Below are 5739 nucleotides of genomic sequence, written 5' to 3'. Positions count from 1 at the left end.
GTGGGTCTCTTCCAACCTGGTGATTCTATGATTCCGTGATTCTATGATTGTCCTAGGGCCAGATCAGAGTCATTTGGGGCAGGCAGACACTGACCCTGGAAAGAAAGCGTCTCATGAAGGCACGGTACATAGGACCAAGCCCTGGGCAAACGCCCATTGTCACCTGCCCTAGTTTGGTAGTTTGCATCTGTGTCATCATCAAGGCTGGGGGTGACCATCTGAGATGGCTACTATCTCCAGATCTGGCCCAAGCTGGAACTTACTTTCCTTCCCATGCTGTCCTCCTGAGCACCTAGCAGCGTGCATTAGATGCTGAGGCTACTGTCTGCTGCAAATGACACAGTCTTTTTCTTCTCCAGCTCCTTGGAGACCATCCTACCTCCCTGCCTGACAGACAGGTAACTGCCTTTCCTGTTGCCAAACAGCAGCTCTCCTGAAACTCTAGATGAAAAAGGTATTTTTACTTGCAGGCTGCTGAGTCTGTGCATGGCAGAGCCGTACCTATGAAAATGTGGTCATTATGCACCTTAATAAAAAAGGTTTAAAATTTCATGGTTGAAATGAATTTGCACCTTAATAAAATTCCAGATAAAATGGAAAGAGCCAGGAGGCTAGGGAGTTTTACAGCTCTAATGTTCAGTCCCATTTCCCGAAATATATTTGTTCAAATAATTCAAACTGTCGTTACAATTAACTTGTCCTTTCATTTCCCTCTCTGAATTCTCTCTAAGCTAAACACAAAATTTTCTTCTATAAATCTGTGTGACAAGCAGATCTATAAAATCTTTTTTGCCTTCGCCCCCCCTCCCCCATCATTTATATGCATTTTGCATGGATTGACTTCCCAGGCATATTTTCTAAGCTAATTTCCATGGTTGCAAGTGTGCACATCCACACTCAGAGCTCCCTAAAAGTCTGATGGGAGAATGTTAATTTGGACAACTGGCTGAGATGAGTCTTGTGTGTTTTCTCAAAGATACAAATTCTTAAAAATTAGTCTTCAAATTATCTAGTGAGGGCTTTGTTGCTTGCTTCCAGGAGTGGGTAATATGACACTGCCCTGGCTGGGGGGTGGGTGGATGCTGTTTTATTTTACAGGTGCACTGCAGGCTGGCAGCAAAAGTTGGTGACATGAGGCACAAATCATTTAGAGAAAATATGGGCAGTTGTTGGTGTGAATATTGCTTGTCTTTCAATGTTCCCCTGCTTCAGGCCCCCAAGCACTGCCAGCCTAAGCCTAGCTCCAGCAGAAAATAACTTTTTCTTGCCCAAATCAAAGAGTGTCACACTGTGACAGGTGATGCACAGGCACCAGCACTGAAAAAGCTGGGTCCTCCAGCCCTTGCCTCTGCAGTGGGCTCTGCTCACCCTGAGGTTGCCCCGGCACTGCTGCAAGAGCCAGATACCAGGAGCAGTACCTTGTCCCCGCTCGTGCATGATTTCCCTCCCCATCCTTCTCACTTCATCTAAAATGGTAATTCCTCTGATCAGGAGAGTAATGGTCCTGATACATTATTTCAAATGTCGTTTTTGCAAAGGAATTAATCAGCTTACTGTGAGACTGGATTACATTTTAATTTTAATAGTGCTAAAGTCGCTTGCTGGTTTTAAAATAAATTTTTCTGTTCTTTAAATTTCAGCAGGGCAGTATCTCACTTAGTTATTCTGCACCTTGCTCCATTGTGGAAATTTGACAGACAAGTGTCATTATCAGCCTCACTCGTACATTTCCTTCAGTCCCATTGTCTGCAATAGGGATGAGAGCCGAGATCAGGCAGCCAGAACCTCAAAGCAGATTTGTAGGATTTACCGCATTGGTAAGTGTGGAGACCACCTTTTAGAAGACACAAAGGAGGAAGTAACGGACAAATTCTCATTTTTAGTCAAATGCAGATTAAGAACTACATCTGCCATTTGGGCTTTTGAAAATATGCCCTTAAATGTAAAGTAATTATTAAAATTTCTTTGGTCGCGGTTTTCACAAAAGGTCTCTGTAGCTTATAGTTGTAATTAAAGGCTCAGTTTTCCCAATAAGCTTTGCATACTTCAATGTACTCGTATACTTCCATTGCATTTCTTTCACCTTTTGAGATGCTTTTTGTTTAAAATCAATTACAAATGAGGTGTTTATTTGAATGCTTTACTACTGGGCATTAGCTTATAGGTAACAGATCTCCAAACAGAATTAAAATCACATTTAAAGGTTCACACCATGAAATGGACTCTTTTCCGCACTTTCCATCTGTTATTTTATTACCAGGTTTGATTACAGTGAGCAGCGCAACCAGTTTAGCATCAGCCTTCCTTGCAAACTTCTCAAAACTTCCTTTTCCAGAAGGAAAATATGAGAGAACCCATAATTTTTATTTATGAAATAACTTACCAGTACCTCATTTCTTGTCCCTTAGGTGGCAATAAGAGCTTTTCTCAATTCAACTTAGTAAGTTTTCTGGGCATAATATATGAAATTTACATGCAATATATTACAATTTCACATATGTACACTATTTAACATAGGTACACATCCAAGTGTCTGCTATATTCTACCTTCATATACATTATACATACATGTACATATATATAGAGAGAGAGTTAATTTCTTTCAAAGAGGTGATTTGGTTAGAAGTAAGTAAAAGTACAGTGAAGCCAGATGCAGAATGATCAGGGCCAACATTCCCTCTCTTCGCAATTGGACCAGGTTGTTCAGAGAAAATGTATTCATCAGGGGGCTCCACTTGCCCGGATCCCTTGTGCACTTCTGAAAATTCTGTCATTTGGTAGGTTAAGTTTCCAGCTGCTCAATGCTTCACAGAATTGGGCAATATCCATAACCAGTATTCAGAGTCTAGCTTCAGGCACTGTTTCTCAAATCACTGGTTGGATCTTGCAACTGGAAGTTAGACAGTGCTTATGGACTCTCATAGTCCAGGGGAGATGAAAGGTGAAATACATTCTCAGGATCATACTTCAAATATTTGTGCTAGCTTCACGTCTAGCCCTGTGCTCTTAATAAGCAGAAAACCACAATTCACACAACGTCTTAGAGATGTCTTGGGTTTATTTCTATCTACACTTTTCATCTATTGTTTTAATGAATAGTAAGTGTAAGTGGTGCCTAAGACAGAGGTGTTTTTTCTCCTTAAAGGAGAAAAAAACCCTCCTTGATGCTTTTATAGGCTGTGTAATTGTGTCTGGTAGAAACAGACATCAATCTCTATCAGTTTTTTATATATATGCGTCTAAGATAGCAGTGAGGTGGCCTCTGCAGAAGATGTTTATTAGCTAGCATTTAAACCACAGGCAGCACTAGTACAAAGATGATAAGATCTAAAGGACTGTCTTTTTACCACATAACTTCTAAGTGAACAGAAGTAATAAAAACAAATGGCAAAGTAAAGCTCTAGGGCTCCTCTTTTACTATATGCAAGGAGGCATTATTCATTGACAGTGCTCACTTTTTGGCTGTTGGGCTACATTTATCCGTGGATTCAATATCACTATAAGGCAGGGGAGGTACCCACATTCTTCCAGCCAGACTGATTCAGAGGAAGATTTTAATTTGAAGAGCTCACTGATAATTAAAATAACAAACTTTGGATTCCCACTGGAATGGGGTGACCTGCTCAGAAGTCATTACTGTGCCCCACACGTGCTAGCTAAGCAAGTTAAGCCCCTCAGCACCTCATGAGGTAGGTAAATATCATTGCTCCCCACTTTCCAGATGAAGGAGATGAGGGAATGAGAGGTTAAAGGACATGTGCCATGGATAATGCAGAAAGACTGTCAAAACTGGGGTCACAGGAAGTGAATTTCTCACGTCTCACACTGGTGACTTCATGGTGCAGTTCTGCTGCCTTCCCCCAGCAAAAGTCCCTTCGCTGCTCTGTTCTGCTTCCAGCCACGGTGTTGGTTCCTATTTTACACTCGTAACTGCTTCTGCTGACAAATGCACACTGTTATGTCCAGGCTTTATCCTCTTAAAAAATGAGTGTGCTATTTATTTAATATTTTTTTGAGTCTTTATCATAGTGACCTCCACCCGTTGATGTTAGAAGTATCCAGATTTCAGTTCCAAGAAGAGTGGTGTGTGGTAAATGCATTGGCCTGGTGGCTCATGAGAGATGTGGCAGGCTGGGAAACAGGGCAATCCTTTCTTTCAGACACCATCCTTCTATGGATCCTCTTCTTCCCAGTGATTTCTGGGCTGTATTTTCTTACTTTTATGACCAGACAGAGCTCCATTCATGTCAGTTGTTAACAAGGCTGTAAATCAGTGCAGCCATCAGTGTGACTTAGGCAACAATATTTGAGGCACAAGGCAAAACCTGGGTATTGTTGACAGCCTGGATTTGACATTTCTCTGCCATCTTCTACACCCCTTGAGATTTAGGATGTACGAATTACTGCTACAGTAAGCAGAAAGTTTCACAGGTCCACAAATAGTTATGGTTTTCATAGTATTTTTGTTTGTTTTTTATTAATTCATCTGACTCTTCATGGCCCAACCCCAGTCAGATATACAACTTAACCTTGTCATTGAGTCAACCTTGTTCTGGGTCTTCACACTTCAGGCTGAGATGCAACTTGGTAACCAAACGTTTTGATGAACATAATCTCCACCACAGCCAAAAATTCATGGTGTTTTCTGAAAATAAGGAGCACACAAACCTGGACATCGCTGTCTTGTTGCTGTCGTGTTTCTATATTTGGGCTTTGACATCAGCACTGTTAGCAAAGGACAGGGAGAGATCATGGGATGAAAAATGAAATGCCAGGCACAGGAGCTTGTTACAATGTTCTCCATCAGCTTCCAACTACTTACATCAACCTTGGAGCCAGAGTCCAGACTGAGTCTTGTTGAATCCCACATTATACTTGGCCATTTAATCTCTGACATGCCCGTTTCTTCAGAGAGAGGTTCTGCCAGACATCTCTTCCTCTTAATCCAAAGCGCCTGAACAGTAGGACAACATGTTGACTGGGATAGAGACATTTGGATATAGAGTTTCTCTGTGGGCTGCATTTTCTTCATAGGGATGAGGAAAATCCTGGAAAGCCACCAGTGCTGTCCTAAACATTGTTAGCTGCTTCTGGAGAGAGAGTTGATGGCTGCCCATTCACCATGTGCTGACTGTTCCTGCTACCTGTTAGCTTCCCCTCCCACTTTAGAGGGCAAGTGCTACGTATCGTGTGCTGTGCTCAGGTTATACAGAGAACACATACCTAAACCTCCCTGTTTTCATTACCCATATACCCTGTGAGGATATTTGGTAAGTCTGCGGGCTTCTTTGCTCTGCTTCATCATCACTTGTTACTTCTAATCTGGAGAAAAAAGACCACTGACTCAGACAACACTTGCACTCCATAACCAACCCTATTGATCCTGGCCCATCAACTGCCTTAATGGCCTAGACGAAGGTCCCATCCAAAGAAAGATTAATTTGGACACCAAAAGGAGGTCTTCTTCAAAAACCAATGGAAAGAAATACGATAGTCATATGCCAAAGAGAAGTAAAAGGATTTACCCAACAGCAGAGATTTGAAAAGGAAAAGCCCCTTTCAGTTCCTTTACAGGAGATGCACTATCCTGACTTTTCCTTGTAAATTGCATTTGTCTGATCCCTGACAGCCTATATGAGCATTGCCTCTGGTTGTCCACCGCACAGCAGGCACAACCAGCAAGGTGACCTCCAAATGAACATAAAAAAACTTTGAGGACTTTGAGGTGAATGGGAGCAC

Source organism: Phaenicophaeus curvirostris, chromosome 2 (genome assembly GCF_032191515.1).
Source record: "Phaenicophaeus curvirostris isolate KB17595 chromosome 2, BPBGC_Pcur_1.0, whole genome shotgun sequence".
NCBI lineage: Eukaryota > Metazoa > Chordata > Aves > Cuculiformes > Cuculidae > Phaenicophaeus > Phaenicophaeus curvirostris.
Note: the sequence above shows the minus strand (reverse complement) of the source record.